Source organism: Artibeus jamaicensis, unplaced genomic scaffold (assembly GCF_021234435.1).
Source record: "Artibeus jamaicensis isolate MK-2021 breed Jamaican fruit bat unplaced genomic scaffold, CSHL_Jam_final scaffold_847, whole genome shotgun sequence".
Lineage (NCBI taxonomy): Eukaryota > Metazoa > Chordata > Mammalia > Chiroptera > Phyllostomidae > Artibeus > Artibeus jamaicensis.
Genome location: NW_026522057.1, coordinates 4406806 through 4429478, shown reverse-complemented (window position 1 = coordinate 4429478; position 22673 = coordinate 4406806). Strand labels below are relative to the sequence as shown.

Sequence of the window (22673 nt, the reverse complement as noted above, 5' to 3'; positions counted from 1 at the left end):
ATTTGTTGTTGTTATCCAATGGTCTCTTTGTAGTATTCTTACTTTATCTGCCCATGAACTTTCATACTGCTGACTGTTCCTTTCTTTTTGAAACTTAACTGTTGTTCCCTTGACATTCAAAACACCACTTCTTCCTAACTTTTGCTTATAATACAGTGATTCGGAGTATAGCTTACTGGCCAAGAGCATAAACTTTGGATCTGGAATGCCAGAGTTGAAATCCTGGTTCTACCACTTGCTAACCCTGTCACCCTGGACAGATTACTTAACTCTGGGAGGATTATGTACATTTTTATGTATATAAATATGCATAGTAAATGCTTTACAGACATTTGCTGTTATTTTTGTTCTACTTCTTAGTCTCTTCCTCAACTGTATTTCTTTGACCTCCACATACTCCACCTAGGAGATTCCATCCATTCAATATGGGTCTTTTCTTCTATCTGAAAGGCCTTCTTTCTTCTATCTGGTGAATTCCTTCTCAACCTTTAGGATCCAGTTAAATGTCTGTTTGTCTCTCTCTCCCTCTGTCTCCCTCTGGAGTCTTTCCAGAGATCACCTTCCTCCTTCTACCCTGGCAGTCAGCTGTTCCTGCCCTTGTGTTCCCATAGTACTTTGAATATATTTCAATGACAGCACTTGTTACATTAGATTGAATGAGACTGAGCCACTTGAAATTGCCTATGTTAGACCATTTTAGACCCATAAAAACAACTATTTTACATGATTCAGTCTAATAACGTCTCTTCATACTTTTGCTACCCCCTCCCTCCCAGCATTTATACTTTCTACAAGGACTACATGTCATTATTCTTTAAAAATACATACATAATACGATATTTTAGATATATAAAAAGGTATAAAGAATGGACACACATTTATCCACAAACTAGCTGAAAAATATTTATCAATACAGTTTAAGCCTCCTGTGCGCTCTTGCTAGCAGTATTACCAGTCTTTTCTCCCCACCCTACCCTTCAGAGATACCCACTGTCCTTAATGTATTGGGTTGGCCAAAAAATCCATATAGTTTTTCCATAAAACAAAAGACATTTTTTATTTTCACCAATAACTTTATTGATTTGAATATTTTGAGTATGTCAGCCTTCTCCCACATAATATGATTGTTCTCAATTAATGTGTCGATATGATCGCTATCAACTTCAACTGGTCTACTTGACCATGGAGCATCATGCTAGAAATCTCCAGCATGAAACTTCACGAACCACTTTTAAAACATTCTATCAGTCACAACACCTTCTCCATACACTGCACAAATCTTTTGTGTTCCAGTTGCGTTTTTACCTTTCTTGAAATAATCGAGCAAAATATGCTGAGAATGTTGCATATTTTCTTCATTCTTCAATGTTAAGATGGCAATACAAAAATTCACAAATTTTGATGTTTTTTAATCAAAAACACACTGATATGACAGCTGTCACAATACAATCTAACAAAATTATTTTGAATGACGTTGAAGACAACTAAAGTGCTAGTAGAGCCATCTTAAGGAAAAAAACAAGTGAACTTTTCGGGGAACCCAATGTCATTACCATGCGTTTCTTTGAACATTTATTATTTAAGTATGTTTTCCTAAATAATAATGAATGTTAAGCTTTATATAAATGTGTTCTCCCATTTGCTTTATTCACTCAACCTTTTATTTGTAACAGGTTATAAATATAGATCTAGTTCATTTACTATAGAGATCTAATTATTATATAGGTCTGGTTCATTTATTTTCATTACTGTATGCAATTCCACTAGGTAAATATATGACAATATTTTCATTATTTTGACAGACATTTGGACTAGTTTGAATTTTATGGTATAATAATGTATGAATATTTTTGTATGCCTCTTTATACATACTTTGGAGAGATTGTAAAGAGTATTTATCTAGGAGTGAAGTAACTGGATTGTAGGTTACAAGAATTTTAGTTTTAATAGATACTACCAAATTATTCTTTACTATAGTTTTGCAACTTCTATTACCACCAATAGTGTCCAAAAGTTCTCTTAAGTTCACACTCCCACCAATATTTGGTATTATCAGATTTAATTTTTACCAATCTTACAGGTATGAAATGATATCTCATTTGAGCTTTAATTTGCCTACCACTAATTACCAGAGAATAGTTAAACATTTAAGCTGTCTCTTCTATGCCTTGTCATTTTTCTATTTATTAGTCTTTTTCTAATCTATTTGTAGGAATCCTCTGTTATTATAGATAGAAATATTTGGCTGTTATATTTATCACTAAAACATTCTTTAACTCTGTGGCTTGTCCTTGAATTTAAAAATTTATGGTACTCATCTTTGCCACTATACATAGCAGAGTTAGTAAACATTAATAAATATTTGAATGAATGAGTTTAAAACTGAAGACAAGTAAATCAGATGTCTTTAAGATCCTATATTCCTTTATTTTGGAATTGTGACCCTCTATACCATTAGGTTTTATAAACTTTTATACTCCCAAATTCATTTATTTTTTAAAGAAACAAATTTAATCAGTTTGGGGACTTCTAGCAGTCCCTTGAGGTAACTGGAGATAAGACAGAGCAGGAAGTCCTGACTGGGATGGCCCACTGAGCATCCCACTAAATGAAAGGTCACCGGTTCAATTCCCAGTCAGGACCCATGTCTGGGCTGTGGGTACTATCCCCAGACAAATGTGGCACATATGAGAAGCAATTGATCAGTGTTCCTCTCTCACATTGATGTTTCTGTCTCTCTTTTCCCCCTCCATCCCCATCCCTTAAAAAAAAAACACCAAAAACTCAGGATTAGAAATCTAATGTTCTAAATCCTCTAAGACAAATGGTTGTCTGCTCTTTACTCAAATATCTCCAAGAACAAGTATGCTGCCTCTCATGTTTTCTATTATATTTTGTAAGACGTAATGACTAAAGTGGACTTTATTCATGTTTGAATGCCCCAGAGAAAATTGTATGAAAGTAAAACAATCATAATAAATAAGAAAGCACTTAGAGACATGCCTATAATACACCAATGAGCAATAAACATAGTGATTAAAATGAATATACAGTATGTACATGCTTTAATTTTAAAAGCTAACATTTGCAACATTTACAAATAAATACAGAAGGAAAAAAGAATGTAGCAGCCTTTATATGCTTCAAAATTTAAGAAAACAGTTAAATTTCCTTAAGTATTTCCAGCAGGAGGTTCTGAAAGTTCAGAGCCTTAAAAGGTAGGTCATAGGAGGCAATGAATCATTCTGGACAAAGCACAAAATCTGTAGTAAGAAGAGCTGGTTTTGAGTTGTTCTGACATCTACTAGCTGTTTGACATTGGGTGCATTATTTAATTAACATACAACTCAGTTTGTTATCAGTAAATAGTGTTTATTATCATCTGGCATCCTACCTAACAGGGTTATTACATGTTTCAAATTATATAGAGAATGTGTGTAACATTCTTCAATGATATGCAACTGTAACCATCTATCCTTCCTCATCTTTCTTCTTCCCCAATGCCACTTACACCACCCCTGAAACTCTTAGGCAGAACTGGATATAAACTCCTCTGGAATTGATATTGTATTTGTCTGCTCAAGCCACCATAAGAAATGCCATAGGGTGGATGGCTTACTTAACGATAGAAATTTTTTTTTTTTCAGTTTTAGAGGCTAGAAGTCTAAGATCAAAGTGTCAGCAGGGTTGATTGCTTCTGCAGTCTCTCTCCTGGCTTACACAGATGGCTATCTTCTCCATCTTCACATGGTCTTTCCTCTGTGTCCTAACCTCTTCTTATATAGGATTCCCCCACAATTTGAAAGTAGTGTATTCCTACAAAACCTTTCTAAGCCAAAAGGTGTAAAGTCAAGAAGTAACCACCTCAGGACACATCTTGCTAACAGACGTACAAAACAAATCAAGATAATGCACAGATTCTCACAGACACAGATCAAAGCTACAGTGGCTTGATGCTGAGATGATGAGTTTAAGTAAGTTCCTGGGGAAGGAGCTTGGTTGTGCCGCTCTCAATGCTCCGTGTCCAAGCTGCCTCTGTATCTGCTCACTGCAAAACAAACGCTGAACACCATTTTCACTTTCAATCATTTTTTGGTAAAAGCAAAAATCCTCTTCATATTTCTTTCAGTTAGGTACTGCTAATGTAGGTCTTCCATAAAAGTGAAGTGGCTTAAAACAAACTTTTGAAAATCAGAGTAAGTCTGTAATATGACATCAGTCATGTTGGATTAGGCCCATCCATTTGACCTCATTTTACCTTAATTCTTTAAAGGCTTTAACTCCAAATAGTCACATTATGAAGCACTGGGGGTTAGGATTTCAACATATGATTTTGTTCAATATACCAACAGTATATATAACACATAGTGTACACTCAACAGAATGAGCCAAAGAACTGCTGGTAACTGCATCTATGAGACTTTTTGCCAAGAAATGATGATCAATTAAAATTGATCTATCCTATGAAAACTTTTGCTTTAATGAAGTTTGTAATATTTTAAAGATTGAAGAGAAAGGACAAATTTTTTACTTTTACCTTTCCAAAAGCAATTCTGTTTCCAAATGCTCATGCTTTCCATCTCAGCACCTATTCCTGAATTGTGTATGTTCAATTTCTCCTCAGCAATGAACTTGGAGACTTTATATGACCACTCCAGAAGTTGGTGACTTCTCCTATTACCTCTGAATTGTTGGACTATTTATATAGTTATGTAGCATTTAACCTTATATGGCTATGCAAGAGTTAGTTAAGTATGCATCATAAATGATGAGCTCCCTGAGAGAAAGGAATATGTGTAATTGATCTGAGTGATCAACAATATTTATTGAGTAAACATAAATTTCTCTAAACTATAAGCACGCTTCAGGAAGAGAAAATTTCTTAAACAAAGGAGGAGGATCAGGAAAAGTGGCAAGGAAGTTGAGTTCAGCTTGGGATCTACTGACTTTGAAATAATACCCTAACTGTAGATAGAAATTTGAGTTATGAATACATCAATATTCCTGGAAGCCAAGTAAGTGGGTGAGATTGCTGAAGGAATATAGAGAAGTTAGCCTAGGACCAAAGACGAAAGCAAAAGGGAGCTCCTATCCAAACAGCATTTGAGATGAGGTGGCCAAGGAGGAACCAATACACTGAGGTGCACCTAGGCCAAAGGAAAAAATGTTCTGAGGAAGTGGCAATAATAATGAGTGTGAAATGCTGTTGCTAGGGCCTCTGCCTGGTGTTAGTAATAAGACTGGTGACTCTGATCAGAGCAGTTTCAAGGACTCTGCCACTACTGTGTGATTTGGACAAGTTTGTAAAACTGTAAATCTCAGTTTCCTTTATTTGGAAAGGAAGGAAGGGAGGGAGGGAGGGAGGAAAAGGCTATCATCGCCTCATGAGTGTTTTACAAATTAAATACATAGCAATAATAATAAAAGTAACATATACATGCATTCCTACAATGTGCTGGACACTGTGCAAATTACACTTACAAAAAAATCACAAAAGCCCTGGCTGGTGTGGCTCAGTGGATTGAGTGCCATCTTGCCAACCACAGGGTCGCTGGTTTGATTCCCAGTCTGGGCACATGCCTGGGTTGCGGGCCAGGTCACCAGTTGGGGGTGTGTGAGAGGCAACCACACATTGATGTTTCTCTCCCTCTCTTTTTTCCCTCCTTTTCCCTCTCTAAAAATAAATAAAAATATTTTTAAAAATCACTAACATCTTAAGGTGCTATAGTACCTAATACATACTATTATCATCTATCTTCAGATGAGGAAACTGAAGTTTATCATTAAGTGATGAAGATTAAAACCAGAATGCAAGAAGTGAGAATGAAAAAGTTCATACATTAAATGTATATAACTCAAGAAGTTTAAGTAAAGTATATGCAGGGCAGAGGTCTAAGTGGCACTGGAGGGAAACATGGGCTTAAGATTTATTTATAAGTTTTATTTCAAGATGAGATAAATTTTGAAGTTCTAAGCAGATTTACATTAATGAGAGAGAGAAAGAGAGCCAGAAGAGAGAGGGTGAAGGAAATGAAAAGACAGGGGTCAGAGATTTAACCTTGGATAAGAGGAAGAAGCCAGAAAATATAGGCATAGTTTAAGGAATAGGTTTGACATAAGACCTCACAGAGAAGATGACAAAGAATGATTAAGTTTTGAAGGTCTAATGTATAATTTTTTTTAATTTGTACAATTTTGTGATTTTATTTTTCTAGCAGGGCACAGTAGAGCTAATCTAGACAAGAAGAGAGAGGTTATTTGGGATTTTACCCAGAGACAGAAGGACAATGGAGCAAACTAATGGCAGATAATGACAAAAGAATAAATGAAATCCGTGGCAGGCTAAGAAAATTAAGCTGGATAGGGAAGGAAGTAAAGATAGGCCTGAATGAGGTCAAAGAACAGATCTAGTAGGAAGAAAGGCCAGGTAGGAGAAATTTTGAACAAAGCGAAAGTCTTCATTTAAAATTTCAGAGGTTGGCCTTTTCTGGGTGATAACAAGGCCCATGGGTCTGGTTAGCTAAAAAAAAAAAAAAAGAAGAACGAGAAAAAAAAAGTTGAGTTGAAGAGGCCAATGTGTTGGAGAAACAACGGTCCATATGTATATTGAAAATACTTAGAATGGGGATAGAAATTGAGTTGTAAAGGAAGAACGTGTGTGCTAGGTCCTAAATGAGAGAAGATCTATATATAAGAAGACAAAATGGTATAGCCCTTGTGCCAGAGAGCACAGGGATTTTAAAAAGATGCAGAGATAATAGTCTATTAATAGTGGTGCATGAAAAACTACAGTCATCCTCTCTCTCTCCTTTTGTGTATCAGTGGTGTGGGAGAATGGGCTGCACCCAAGTGATATTGCTTTCCATCACTCAGCAGAGAGCCTAGCTTCCATTTAAGGCCAGCACACACACACACACACACATGCAATCCAGCAAAATGGTTAATAATGTAGAAAACTGGAGTTTCTGAGAACTGGAAAGGTTTGGGAGGGAGCAAAGGGCAGGGTTGGGAGAGAGGGACAGGGAGAGGAAGCCAAGTCAGCACAGGACTAATAGTATAGAAGAAGAGAGATGATTGGGGGGAATGGGACAAAGATAACAGATGATAAGATTTGCTGGGTTTATTTGGCCATAAGGTTACCAAAATAATTAGTTCTAGCAATTTCCTGGTCATCAGTGAGTTAGCACTAAAGCTTTGTCAATGGTTTGGTTAAATTTTCTCATTTACAGATTTGGGGGTGGGGTCAACATTTGAGAACCTAGCATGTACCTGACCTTATATAAAGTGCTTTACACATACTATCTTAGCTAAACCTTATACCTATATCTTCCCTCACTTTATATATGAGGCATCTAAGGATCAGGGAGGCAAACTGACCAGCTTTGGGTTCTTTAATTAATATTAGTGACATTGAGGAGTCCAGGCTTCTTTTCAAATCTAAATCAGTATGATAGTATAAAAAAGAATGTGAAATCAGAGCATCTTTAGTCACTTTCTACCAGTGAAATCGTATATGTTTCTTCTTCTTTTTTTAAATCCTCACCAAGACACCTTTTTATTGCTTTTAGAGAGAGAAGAAGGAGGGAGAGAGAGAGGAAGAGGGTGGGGGGAGAGAGAGAGAAACATCAATACGAGAAACATCATTCAGTTGCCTCTTGTAGGTTTCCTGACCAAGGATGGAACCTGCAGCTTAGGTATGTACCCTGACCAGGAATTGAACCTGCAACCTTTTGGTGCATGGGACAGGATGACACTCCCACCAACTGAGACACACTGGCCAGAGCATTCTGTATGTTTTTCAACTCCAGTAAGCCTGTCTACCAAGCAAGGTTAATGCAAAGACTAAACTACAACTACAAAACAAATTTTAGCATTTATTTTTTAAACCTAAAATTGGCTTACATAGGAACTTATTTCCAAATGTGAAATCTCTTACTTGGTTTGTTTCAAACACAAATCCAAAGTTTCTGAATTAGTGCTTATTAATTTTACAGATAGGAAACTGAGGTTGTGAGAGAGGATAGATGATATACACCTCCCTAGTATATCTGGAATCAAGTCCAAACTCCAGTTTCAGGTCTTTAATATGATCTCCTTAGCCATATTTCTCACTAATGACTTACACAAATACAGTATTCAAACCTGTGGCAACTACCATTTTTTAACAAACGTATCTTATTTTACACTTTCCCTACTTTGTATCTCGACCTAAATTATCTAATCTACTCAAAATTGTGTTCTCCAAGGCCCCAATGAAATTCATCTTGAGTGTGATGTCTAATCTTGTTTCCAAATGTTGAGAATCACAGCTCCCTCCTCTGAATTCCTATATCACTTTGCTTTGACCTCCCATAGAGTACTTATGGCCTTATAATTTAGGTTAAGCATGAAAAAACTTCATTTCTGCCAGTAGAGGTGAAGTCCTTTAAAGGTAGTTGGTAGAGAACTAACATTTACTTTGCATCTATGAAGCACCAATTGCTTTTCATATATATATATATATATATATATATATATATACACACACACACACACACACACACACACACATTATTTTATACAATCTTTGTGATACCCTATGAAGTAGAAATTTATTTTTTGTAGGTAAGGACACTAAAAATCACAGAGGTTAAACAATATGCTTACAGTTCTAAGGCCAGTAAGTGACACAGCCTAGATAGATCTGATTGTTTCCTATCCACCCACTAATCAGAAATAAAACTCCACTGCCTTTGTCATAAAACATTAGCAGGAAAGATTTGATATAGGATATTTGCCCTCCTACTTTCCAAAACTAGGAACAGACTCTTCAGAACAAACAGAATAACTAATATGAGTCCTGAATAAAGATGAAGAGATCAGAAGCCTGCTTCCAGGGAAGAAAAGTCAAAAGCCATTACTTTTTGCTCTCTTGTTTAAAAACTCCTCCTCCTCTGAGGTTTATGCCATCTGGCTATATCTCCACCCTTCTCCTCATCTGTTATCTACCACCCTCCCGATTAATTCACTATATTCACTGCACCTGGGTCACAATATTCTCTCCCCCTCCCACATTCTAGCATCCTAAATCACTTCACTATCCACAAAGAAGATTCATTCAATAAAACGGCCTCACAGTTCCTTGTCCTATTCAGCTTCACGAACCTTCACTCTGCTGTACTTCAGCTACTCACGCAGACAGACCTACAAACAGCTCCACATCAGACAATTTAACTCCCGTATTCCACTTTCTGACCACAACTTCCTTTTTTTCTAACTTATTTCCACCACATTTGCTCATTGACCTAACTCAAAAAATCGCACAATATTCAATTCTAAAATTGAACTCATCATCCAGTGTTTCCTGTCTCAGTTAATGTCACCACTATCCCCTTAGTCACCCAAACCGAAAACCTCATCAGAATAAGAGATAAGAGCTATGCATACGTCATTGCCGGACTCTTGGAGAGAGCACTGTCTGGGAGTAGCATGGTATGTATTGGCATATCCAATCAATCATAAAGCCTTCATTTCTTTCTCATCCCTTTGACCACAATTAAACATGCTATTCAACCTCCAATCTCCAATCTTTCAGTGATTTGAAAGAGTATGCAAGGGGAAGCTAATTTCAGGCAGTCCCAAACTGCTTATGATTCTCCATGCAAGCTATTCTTTTTCTTGCATTGATGACTTTCCTCACACCAGTTTCCATGTTTGTGTGGTTGTGTCTCCCGAGTCCCCCAATGAAGACCAGGCTCACAACCCGGGCATGTGCCCTGACTGGGAATCCAACTGGCAACCCTTTGGTTTGCAGGCGGGCACTCAATCCACTGAGCCACACCAGCCAGGGCTGGTTTCTGTGTTTGAAGCACACTTCTTATTCATCTTTGTGTGACTTACTCCTACTTACCATTTAAGATTTGGGTCAGGTGTCATCTCTCCCCAAAGCTTTCCCTAAAGTCCTAGGCTAGTCTAAGCATCCTAACCTTGGAACACTGTATGCATAGCTCTTATCTCTTATTCTGAGATGTCCTATTTTAGCATTCAGTTTACATGGCTGCACAAAGATTGAAAATGTATCTTACTCATCTTAGTATACCCAGCTAAACACAGTGCATGGCACAGTGCCTGACACACAGATACACAATGTAGAGTAAAGGTCAGAACATGTTGAACTTAAATTCTCAGTGAGATATTCACACCAGTTTTTTTCTCAGTTTTTAGGATTTCCTACTACTAACTCCAAGTCCTTCAAAGGGAAGGAACCAGAGCTTTTCCTGAATCTATACAGAATAGTGTTAATATACATTTTTCATCCAACTTACATACCAGAAATCAAAACTTAATATGTGTACTACAAACTTTAAAACCACTAAACAACTTAAAAAATTAAGACATAAGAAAAAGGATAAAGAACCAATTCTGATTGCTTGCCTATGTTACAAAAACAGCAGAACTTGGCTTAGAACCAAAACGGGGTCCCAGATACAAGAACTTGGCATTTTGTCTGCAAGACCATCACCCGTTCTTCTGGCCTTAAAAATTACTAACCACACCAGCTGGTGTAGCTCAGTGGATTGAGCTCAGGCCTGTGAACCAAGGGGGTCACTGGTTCCATTCCCAGTTGGGGCACATGCCAGGGTTGCAGGACAGGTCCCCAGTAGGGGGGTACAGGGGAGGCAACCACACACTGATGTTTCTCCCTCCCCGCCCTTAAATATAAATAAAGAAAATCTTTTTTAAAAAACCCAATTGCTAACCAACAGGATTGCTTAGTTAGGGATTTAGGACCTCGGCAAAAGACCCTTTTTAAAAACTTAACCCCACATAAGAAGGCTAATTGGTGAAAAAGCCGGTAAAAATAATGCTGGTGACTAACAAAAATATTCTCTTTCATAGTAATTTTGGGCCTTCTGGCAGTTAGAAATAGAGCACAGACTTCAATATAATAAAGCATTTCCCTTTCCAACTAAATATTAAATTGCAGTTTGGCACCAAACTGGGTCTCAATCCTTTTTCAGAGTAAAAATAATAAACACTTCTATTTGCATGGTGCATTGCAACACTCTGATATACATTAACTCATTTGATAAAGTGTTTATAGACATTTATAAAATGAGGGGAAACCCCAAAGTTTCCACATAAAGGGGATATTGGCAAACTAGAGTTTATTCAGAGGAGCGATCAGAAACCACAACATACAATAATCAAGTGAAAGAACTGGAGTTAGTAAAGAGAAGACAAGACTCCAAGGATATCGTTGTTATTTTCAGGTCTCTTAAAACAGAGTCTACTAGGAAGGAAAAAGAACTCGGAAGAATAGGAAGCAGCTCTTTCTTTCAACAACAAAAACAGTACTACACATATTTCTAAAAACCACAGGTGTTCAGGAACAGTCTGGGTTTCCTTGGGAAAAGGTTAGTTTCCCCTCACTGGGGGTGTTCAAACAGGCTGGTCAAATTATCAGGGCAGAATTTGAGATTTTCAAAGCTACTTTGTAATGGGATAGGAGAAACGGACCCTGATGGCTTTTAAATTCCCTTCCAGCCTGGAGATGTTCTGGGATCAAGCCATCTCCTGGAAACCCTTTTTCTTTCCTCTGGGCTGGCCCGGCGCTCTGCCCCCGCGTCCGGCCCTCCTGGCGGCGTGTGCGCCGGGGTGCCCGGCGCCCCCGCCCTCGCCCCACGGTCTGAGGTCTGAAACCTGCGCTCCCCGCCGGTCCCCTGCGGCACACGTGAGTGTCCCGGCGCGGCTCGGGCCGCTTGGAGCCGGTCCGGAGGAGCGCTGCTGACAGCCCACTGGGACCCACGGGCATCTCTCAGCTCTTGAGAGCAGGCCAACAGACCCGCACTCGGACTGACGAGCCCTCTGGCTCTCCGCCCTCGGCTCAAAGCCAGCCTCCCCCCCCCACCCCCCCGCCGACCCCAGCCCCGCCGGCCTGGACGCCGCAGCTCCTGCACCCACCAACCCCGAGACGCCGAGCCTCCAAAGGTCCCCCCGTCCTTGGGTTCCCCGTGCCGAGGCCCTTGGGGTGCCCCGGCCGCGTCAGGCCGCCGGCAGGACACTGCGCCCCGCCGGCCCGGCCGCGGAGGCAGAACCGGCCGCCGGGGCTCCGGGCGGAGCTGACAAGGTGGGGAAGGGCCGCGCCCGCTCCACAGACAGGCCAAGCGACCCCTACATAGACAGCCGGGTCCGGGCGGGGGGTGGTGCAGGAGCACCGAGCGGGCAGGTCCGGCCAGCGCCGCCGCCTCTCCCAGAGCGGCGGCCGGTCACGCAGGCCCCTCGGGGAGAAGACTTCTCCGCGGGTCCGGACCGGTGGAGACAGCTGCCGAGGCGCTTACCTGCGGACGCGAAGCAGTGCGGGGCGGCTCACTCCCTCCCCGCCGCCATGTTTCCCCTGCGTCGGGAGCAAGAGAGGACGCCAGAAGGGGGCGGACGGGGACGGCTCGGGAGGGCGGCAGGGGGCCGAGCGGCGGGGGGCTCTATCCCAGCAGTTGCAGCGGGGCTGAGGCGTGGGGAGGAGGGAGGGGCGAGGGGGGGAGGTGCCCCCTGGTGGGCGGGCCCGCAGCTCCCCGGCCCCGCCCCTAACGCCGCGCGGTGGCGCGCGCCTCGGCCGTTAGGCCCGCGCGCGGGGGCGGTGGGGGGCGGAGCGGTGTGGTGAGGGCGCTGCCGGAGTCTGAGCCCCGACATCCCCGGCCGCCTCCCGTTTTCTGCCCCTGGGGCCGGTTCCGCCCCCTGGCCGGCACTCCGCGCGGCGTCTCAAGGATGGCCCAGCCCTGAAAAGAGCTCAGGGAATTGAGTTCGAATCCCACCATGGCGTGCTACCCGCCCCAAGGCCACGCGTAGGCCAGTGAGGGAGTCGGCAGACCCAACAGCAGTCAGGTCTTGGCCACGCAGGGCGGCTAACGCAGGGCGCCGCCTCGGGCAAAGAGCAGGCGCTCTACACCTTGCTCGTGACCAGCTGTGTGATGGATGAGCTTGGGTGCAAAACCTCGCGTCTCTACCCTAGGGCCCTCATCTCAAGTGCGATAGCACTTACTTCAGAAGGATGGTGCGAGGAAATAAGTTAATGTTTGTAAAACCCACAGAACAGTGCGGGGATCTAGTAAATAAATACCTAGTAAGTATAAGCTTGCACAGTCCTTCATTGGTTCACCCATTAAGCAAGTACCCAGGGTCATCTTTTTGGTGCCCATTAGCATTCTTTGCTACACTCCTCTGGTTAACTGCCACTTCCACACCGGATTAGCCCTATTTTAGCAGAATAGGGCTCAGAGAGGCCTTCAGTGACACTGAAGCTCAGAGAGGCGAAGCTACTTTTCCAAGGTCACCAAGCCAGTAAGTGACGAGGTGGAGGCTCATCTCCAGTGTCACTGACTTCATGCCTGTGCCCTTCCTGCCGGGACTGGTCGCCTCTGGTAGAGTGGGTGGAAGGAGGGAGTCCACAGGCAGACACATTCAGTTTAGCCCTTGAGGGAGTCTGCAAGGGCGCAGGAGTGACTGGAGACTTTACCCGCTTGCTAAACCTGCCTGGAAGAGGGGCAAAAGCCAACACGGCCCACGTGTGGCCCTCATTGGTTGGAAGGCTAGACGCCCCCACTGGCTTTTGGTCCCCAATGAATTCTGGGAGATGAGTTTGAAAGGAGCTTGGGAGAGCAAAAAGGCAGTTGGTTCTCCCTGTCCCCCTGCCCTGAGCCCTGGAGAGGGGGTAGCCTGAGGATTGGATACCAGCAGTGACCTGTGTCTGCCTGTGAGCATGGGAACCTGTGAGTGAGGCCTGGGTGCACAGACTGTGAAAGATGCTTGAAGCTGGACAGCAACTGGAGGCCAGCTAGGTCACCTACATTTATGATACTTTTGGGTGGGAGAAGAGATTCTTGGTGCAACCTTGAATGGAGCTGGCAGAGGGTGACAGGGTGATTTTTCTTTGGGTGTCTTGGAATGGGCTTTGAGGGAGAAACTTGCTGTTATTTCCAAAGACCTTGGTGATAATAGTCAGCACTGTGAACAGATTTTTGTTCCTGTGTTATTTTCAGTTCTTGGACCTATGTAGTTGTTGTAATGAGACTATTTTTGATGTCATACTCTGACTTTGCAGGCTGCCAAATTGAGGAGACAAAGAAATATGGCCCAAATGAAAGAACAGATCAAAATTCCAGACAAAGAACTAAGCGACATGGAGATAGCCAACCTATCAGATGCAGAGTTCAAAACACTGGTGATCAGGATGCTCAGAGAAATAATTGAGTATGGCCACAAAATAAAGGAAGAAGTGAAGGTTATACAAAGTGAAGTAAAGAAAAATGTAAATGGAACCAATGGTGAAGAGAAGGAAGCTGGGATTCAAATGAATGATTGGGAACAAAAGGAAGAAATAAACATTCCCCCAGAATAGAAAGAAGAAACAAGAATTCAAAAAAACCAAGGAGAGGCTTAGGAATCTGAGACAACTTCAAACGTACCAAGATCCAAATCATAGGGGTGCCAGGAGAAAAAGAGGAAGAGCAAGAAATTGAAAATTTATTTGAAAAAATAATGAAAGAAGACATCCCCAACTTGGCAAAGGAAACAGATGTAGAAGTCCAAGGAGCTCAGAGAGTCCCAAACAAGTTGGACCCAAAGAGGGCCACATCAAGACACATCATAATTAAAAGTCAAAGGTTAAAGATAAAGAGAATCTTAAAAGCACCAAGTGAAAAGGAGAGAGTTAGCTACAAAGGAGTTCCCAAAAGACTATCAGCTGATTTCTTAAAAGAAACCTTGCAGGCAAGAAGGTACTGGCAAGAGGTATCCAAAGTGATGAAAGGCAAGATTATTCTATCCGGCAAAGCTATCATTTAGAATGAAAGGGCAGATAAACTGCTTCTCAGATAAGGTCAAGTTAAAGGAGTTCATCATCACCAAGCCCTTATTATATGAAATGTTAAAGGGACTTATCTAAGAAAAAGAAGATTAGAACTATGAACAGTAAAATGACAACAAAGTCACAACTATCAACAACTGAATCTAAAGAAAACCCCCCAAAATATAAACAAAAAACTAGAACAGGAATAGAATCATAGAAATGGAGATCACAGAGAGGGTTATCAGTAGGGAGGGGGAAAGGGAAAATGGGGGTAAATGCACAGGGAATAAGAAGTATAATCAGTAGGTACAAAATAGAAAGGGGGATGTTAATAATAGTATAGGAAATAGAGAAGCCAAAGAACTTGTATATATATAACCCATGGACATGAACTAAGGGGGGTTGCTGGAGGGAATGGGGGTACCAGGTGGAGGGGGGCTAAGTGGAAAAAAAATGGGACAACTGTAATAGCATAATCAATAAAATATACTTATAAAAAGAAATGCATTGCACAAAAAAGATAAGTAGTATGGTGCCACACACAACCTTCAAAACTAAGCAAAACAATACCAATTTTGTTTAGGGACAGGTACACGTGTAGTAAAAGTATAGAGACATGCATGGAAATGTGGCTCCTTCCATTTCTTCAACAGAGAACCTTTCTCACATCAAATCCCACTCACTTTTTGAATCTCTTAAATATCCCCTCTTTCAATCAGTCAGAAAAAAAAGAATCCTTTCAGCTTTTAAAACACTTGTAAGTAGGTCAACCCAGACAAACTCCCTACTTAGGGGAAACTGTGCCATATAACATAAACTAATCATAGGAGTAAAATTCCTAACAGTCGCTGTCTCGGGGATTATACAGGGCATGTGCACAAATGGCCAGGAATCTTGGGGGCCATTTTAGAATTCTGCCTGCTATACCCAGTGAAGAATGTTCTTTGCTACATTTCTCTAAGAACTCCTATGGCACGTAACTCTCCATGGCACAATATGCAGTCCTAATATTGCCCTTATTAGGACTGGATACATTTAAAAACTCCTATGCTGGAAGCTTCTTGAGATCAAGAACTTTGTTTACAAGTGTAGCTCCTATGCTTCAGGATTTGCATGAAGGAGATATTCCTATGTGTCTGCTGAAAAAAATTAAAAAGCATACACATTTTCTTTTGAAGCCCTGCTTCTTTTTTAGATCCAGCTCAAAATTTCTCTGACACTTCTCAGGAAGAATTAATTGCTCCTTCCTCTGTGCTGTAAATGCCTCCGTATGAGATTACCACACTGTAATATCTTAAGTTAGACTGTAGTTTCCTTTAGGGTAGGTCTTCACTTTGATTCCACTTAGTGTCCCAGGGCTCAGCACAGCATAGATTTCATTAATTGTGAATGTTTGAATTTTTAAAGAGGAGATGAAAGGGGTTTAAAAAGCAAGAGGCAGATGGAGGGTGGATTTGGGCTATGACCAGACCCTTGGAAAGGGTCACAGATCGGGGAAGCCAAGAAGTACAGAGGCAACGGAGAGGGAAGAAAATGAGCAAATCAGTCAGGATGTAGGTTTTAAAAAGGAGGATGTAAAAAGAAGGGGGCAAAAACCCTGGGCCTGCTGTTTTATGTATTAGATTAAGGAATAAAACTTGCAGAACCCTCCATAAGGGACAGCAAAACAAGAAGGAGTTACTATCCTGGGGCTGACAATCAAGGGAACAGTATTTTACTTTCAGCATGCTAGTTGGCAGACAGAGACCCCAAGGGAGAGTTGGTGAAGGAAATGAAAAAAGATGTCTTTTGGTGTTTAGAAAGGGGGGGCGTGCCGGGGGGAGGTGGAGCACTGGAACATATAAGGGCCTTTAAACTCCTTGATTTGGATGTTTTCCCTTCCACGTCTTGTTGTTGCTGTTGTTGTTGTTGGCTTTTCCTTGCTTCTTTTCTGTTTCAAGACTGCCAAAGAGCATTCGATGTGCAGCTTGACCAGATTCATCTATATTCTGTTTGGAAACAGAAGAATGGTTGGAAATGTTCTGATCTGATCAGGAACTTTGGCCTTCTTAGAAACAATTAGGAGGGTAGGATAACAGCTGACTGCTAGCGCTAGAGGTGGGCTCATTACCACCAAAACACACATCTGAGTTGAGCAGGATGAAGCTGGATAACCAAAAGGTGACGGAATGACTCTACTTCTCCTTAACTGACAGTCTAAAGGACAGGTTCTTTCAGACTGCCCTCTGACCATGTGGCTCACAGCCCATGTGTTTACTGGGGAGCTAGCTGTCTGGTTAGTTATTGAGTGCTTCCAGTGCAAGACCCTTGGGAGAGACACAAAAATGGCACAGCACTTTTCCTCAAGGAGCTTAAAGTCTAAGGAGGAAAGCAAGGCAGAAAGTTGCATTGCAAGGGAAATGCAATCAAAATGTTGTGGTGTTTGGAAGAGACTCAGGAAGGGCTTCATAAAGAAAATGCTGTTTTCGGTGGGCCTTGAATGGTAGGAAAGTTGGAGGTGGAGGAGGGACAGTATGGGACATTGCATGGAGAAGGCACAGTAAGAGAGGGACAGCAAACTGAAGGGCACATTTAAGAAGTGGCAAGTCGTTTTGTGAAGCTGGAGCCAAGGATCCATATGGGAGATATGCGGGTCTTATTGAAGAGAGAATGAGGCTTAGCTATGGAGAGTCTCAACCGTCAGCTAGGAATCCTGAGAATGGGTAGGGTAGGGTGAGCAGAGGATTTGCAGGGGTGGAGAGGGGAGGTGGGGGGAGCAGAAGTATAGTTTTAGGTTGTTTTTGTTAGGCTCTCACTGTTCCCTTTGCCTGAAATGCCTCTGCTCATCCTCTTCACCATTTTTTGCATCCTGGGGCTTATCCCAAATGCTCTCTCCTCCAAGAAGCCTTGCTCCAACCCTCCAGCCAACTAGGAGCTCCCAACTCTGAGCTCTTTACAGCCCCCATCTGACCCTTTCCGGGGACTTTTAACACTCCTACCCTGTCAGACAGCTGTTTTAATCTCTATCATTTCTGCATCCTGTACACACTGGTAAACGTTAGTAAGTGTTTTTGAGTCTAATAGAATTCACTTCCTCTTAAATACTCTGCCTGTAATTTTGGGAAGTCATGATGCTCCATCTACCTGACTAGCATTTCTGTAAACGTAGTGGACAGACTGTAGATGAGAATGCCTTCCCATCCAGAGGCTGAGATTAGATGGAACCTTGGAACTCATCTAGTCTTCATTTTACTAGGGAGGCCCAGAGAGTTGCAGTAACTTGCTCAAGGTCACACAGTGAGTTAACAATCTGAAATAATGTGTGTGCAGGTTTTATCACAGTGCTTAACACACAATACACACTTAATAATCCCATCTACCTCCCAGCCTCTGGGGCTTAATTAAACACCAAACTGCTTATAATTCTTCCCACATTGTATAGAAACCTTATGCTGTGTCTTGTGTTTGAGACTCTGCTATGAAACTTTTTCTTCTTTCTTTTGTCTCTTCTTTCTGCCTTCACCAGGTTAACTCTTACTTATTAATTAAGATTACCCTCCCCAGGAAGCCTCCTCTGGTCCCTTCTCTTCCAACCTCACCCCGGGATGGGTTAAATGCTCCTTCTTTTGCTCTCCAAGTAGCCTGGGCACATTCTGTCGTCACTGAGCATATCATTTGCTTCTGTGCCTGTCTTCCCCCTGATGGTAAGCTCCAGAAGATTGGAAGTCTCTCTGCATTCATCAAATGCCCAGCACCTCACACTATACCTAGAACATGATGGTCCTCAGTGATACTTATGGAGCGAATGTGCACAGTGGTGCCCTCTTAAGCTCAGGTCACGGATCAAAGAGGCAGCCTCCTTATTGTCTACTTGAGTTCACAGGGCCTCGCCTGGACTGGCTGCTCACATTATGATGGTGTGAAAGTTCTGCAGAGGAGTGCTGAGCCTCAGACCTCATTGTTTATCTAAGACACTTCTACTTCTGTTCCTCTTGTAAAATACCAAATAAAAATAGTTCCAGGAAGCTATGTGGCTGAGAAATTCCAGGCTCTGTCTGAGTTTTGAGATGAAGGCTGTTATTGTTAGGAAGTTGGTCATTAATCCAAACCCGCCTTTTCTCTAGGCTGTGGCTGTACACCCTTCTAAAGGCACTGATTCTTTTTGTCCTCAGTTGCCCTTAAGCCTGTCACTAGCTCATAACTGGGAAAGAAATAACTTGAGAGCAGTACATGTAAAAATTATCTGAAAGGTATGAGTTGACCACCAGCTCACACTATATACTCTGGACTTGTGATTTTATGTTAACTTACATTCAAAGTGCCATATGGCTAGTAGCCTCACTCATAAGATGGGAGAAATGATACCTCCCTTCCAACATTATTGTAAGAGTGAAAGAAAATAAGATAGGCAGAGGTTCCTGGCACACAGTAAAGGTTAAACAAAGGTTATATCAACTCAGAAGTTGTAATCCTCTCAGTTCTCCGGCAGCCAGACTTCGCCTGGGCTATTAAGTTTTGACTTAGGAATGATATTTTAAAAGAAGGATGTTTACAAATTATCATTCAGAAGCAAATAATCTAGATGATGATAATCTGGAAATCTGACTTTACAATAAGAAGCTGAAGGATTTGGGGATCTTTCACCTAGAGAAGAAATAACTAGGGTAGAATAGAACATGTATTTATGCACAATAAATATGTAAAATATGTAATATATTATAAATTATATTTAATATATAATAGAATGGCATAGGGCAGGCCTTAGAAGGGTCTTCAGATAAGTGAAGGGCTAACATCTGGAAAAGGACAAAGCCTCAGTTCTATTTCGTAAATATTTCTGAAACACTGTGAAGTGCCAGGCACTGGGAATGCAAAGAAAAGTAAAATACAATCCCTGTCCTTGAGGATTCAGACTACAAAGGACCATGACAATGCAAAAGAGCAGTTGCAGAGGTGTGTACGATATACCAGGAGAAAGCAGAGGAATGAATTCTGCGGACACTGGGGAAGGCTTCACCAGGGAGGTAACATTTGGGGGGACCTCAAAGGAAAAGCAGGATTTTTTTTAGGCAGAGAAAGAGAAGGAGGGCACTCATACAGCAAGTCCAGCGTGTGCAGAGACGGAAGGGGTCTCCTCGCGGAAAACCTAGGGTGCGCTAGAGGAGTGAGGGAAATGGGCCTGCAAAGTCCAGCTGGGTGCAGACGATCAAGGACACTGGATATATAGCTAGAGAGTTTGGACTGTTTGCTTGGAGTAAAAAACATCAAAGCATTTAAGTAGGTGGATTTTATTTTAAAAGGAAAGCTCTAACGAACCATACCGAAAGAGTTTTACAAGAAAGGCAGAAGGCAGGAGAGACAGGGCTTCTCAGCATTCCAAAGAGTTACACACAGACTTGAAACTTTCACTTACTGTGGGTGAACTTGGGCATTTTAAAACTCTGAACTCTTCCCCAACCCCACTGCCTTATACTAGGATGATCCAATCTATTTTAAAGAGGTATTTAAAAAATCAAACGAGGTGCTGTATACAAGCCCCTCACATGTGATTAATACCCAAATGAGTACCATTTTCTTCCTCCCCTTTTCTTGATGAATAGAATAGGCATGGAAACAGAATTCAGCCCACTGAACCTGGGAATTGTGTCCAAGCAATGGGATTAAAGTCTCTTGGAAGAAATGAATATTATCACTATATATGTTCAAGAAAGCTCTTTCTTTGGTGGAACCAGATAAATCTGTTAAGTCTCCTTCTGCTATAAGATTTTATGATTTGTCACCTAAATACTAAGGACATGGTAAAAAAAAATCTGAGGTCTGATTTTTTTACTTGTCGTCTGAGGGTATGTTTATTGATTTTAGAGACAGAAAAAGGAGGAGAAAATGAGAGAGAGAAAAACCAATGCAAGAGAAAAACATTGATCAGTTGCCTCATGAACCCACAACCTAGTTATGTGCCCTGACCAGGAATCAAACCTGCAACATTTTAGTGCACGGGACAATGTTCCAACCAACTGAGCCACCCAGCCAGGGCCTAATACAACTTTATAGTATTGACCTTGTTGAAAGAAGTCCATTGGACCCAAAGGAAATGAACCATTTTCAAAATGAACATTTGTTACTGAAGTGTGCAATTTGAAAAGACCAACTCTCAATTTATAATAGTCCCTTGGGAGTAGGTAATCCTAGTGCAGAGAAAGAGCCCGGGATCTGAAGCTTAGGGGCTTACATTCTGGTGTCAGAAATTAATGATTTTGCTGTATGGTCTTAAACAGCTCATTTCCCATGTGTTGGCCTGAGTTTTTCTGTCAGGAAGATGTGGTGGTTGCGTCTCTGAGGGGCCTTCTATTACTAATATTCTAGGATTCTGGGAGTCTAAGTAATTAAGATCATGAGATCATGGATGTAAAAGTATTAGATTCCAAAGGTTCCCACAGCAACTGTATTGCTCACAGATTACACATGTCCCAATTAACAGCGTCAAGCTCCATAAAATATATTTTAAAGTGTGTCACATGCACTGGGAGTGAGACTCACTTAACATTCTTGTTAGAATCAGAACTTTAGAATTCAGTACATTTCAATTCTCAGCCTTAACTCAGATGCAAATTATATGATTTCATATTTCTGGTTGAGAGAGAAGACACCTTCTCAAGTATGGCATTGAAATAAAAACATCAGTCATCTGTCACAGGAAGAAGAGATTGTTTTATCTCTGTTAACTTCAGGGTCTAGTTGCTACTTCATCTGGGAGCAGACAAGAGGGAAGACTACGTGCTAGGACAGCCTTGCTTTTTGACCTGCTGGTCCATCTGACAGAAATGTCTTCCAGGCCAAGTCCTGCTCATCCTGCTTGAAACCTTCCTCTTCCTCCTTTTCTGTTCCCTCCATTCACTCTGCTCCCCCAATAGTGCATACCAGTTATAGCAGACATCTTCATGTATGATAAGTATCGCCTGTGTGACTAGTGGTCCTCTGTGAATGGGTAAGGGGCATGGCACTAACATTAGATTGTCATTCACTCATTTATTTACTCGTTCATTCTTTTCACACATTCACTCAATAAATATGTATTCATAGATTTTCTGAGCTCAGGGGCTCTTGGATCATTAGACAAAGAAACGAAAACTCAAAGTGGGGGAATGATTTATTGCAGGTCACATAGGAATTACTGGCAAGCCTGGGACAAAGAGCCCAGGTGCCTGCATTCTTAACTACACCAAACCACTGTACCTATTGAAAGCCAGGCATGTGCCTCTTTTGTTAGGTAGAAGAGATTGCCATTCCTGGCAGGAGTAGTCTGCCCTACCTAAGGCCTTGACAACTCAGAGTTAGTGAGCATGTTCATTATACTTGTTTTGCAGATAATGAAATGGAGGCCAGGATAAATGTTTCACCCACTATCTCACTGCCATTGAATGGCAAAGCTGGGACTCACTCTGCAATGGCCTCAGAGCCTGGAGGCTGAGTTTCATCTAGAGCCCTCCCAGCTCTGCAACTGTTAAACTTCAGTCCTGGAGGTAGACTTTGGGGCCATGTAGTCCCATTCTTTTCTTTAATTATGATGATGCTGAAGACCACAAAGGAATATTAATCTGCCCAAAGTTACTCAACAAGTTTTTTATTTCAGACCTTAAACCTGACTCCTGCTCAGTGTTCTTTGCTTCACTACTTTCAAAGAGCCTAACAAATAAAATGATACTCTGAACATCTTCTGGTCACCCAGCTTGTGCTGGATGCTTTTGTGGGAAAAAAACTTGGACTTGCAGAGTCCTGGAGTCAAGTCTTACCTCCATTGCTTACTCAGTGATCTTAAGCGAGTCACTTTATATGTATGGGCTTCAATTTCTCCAGGTGAACATTAAGAATG

The 22673-nt window shown here is 41.7% G+C and overlaps 1 protein-coding gene across 5 annotated transcripts in view; it reads right to left on the bottom strand.

The window, feature by feature from the left end:
* The window catches only part of SCMH1 (Scm polycomb group protein homolog 1), a 143537-nt gene extending 131024 nt beyond the window's left edge, over positions 1–12513 (bottom strand). For 4 of the 5 annotated variants that reach the window (XM_037149406.2, XM_037149408.2, XM_037149407.2 and 1 more), the window contains exon 1: positions 12321–12513. The gene's annotated coding sequence lies outside the window, so the exon portion shown is untranslated. The remainder of the gene's footprint in view (positions 1–12320) is intronic. The other variant, XM_037149413.2, reaches the window with a different exon arrangement.
* Positions 12514–22673: the final 10160 nt, after the last annotated feature.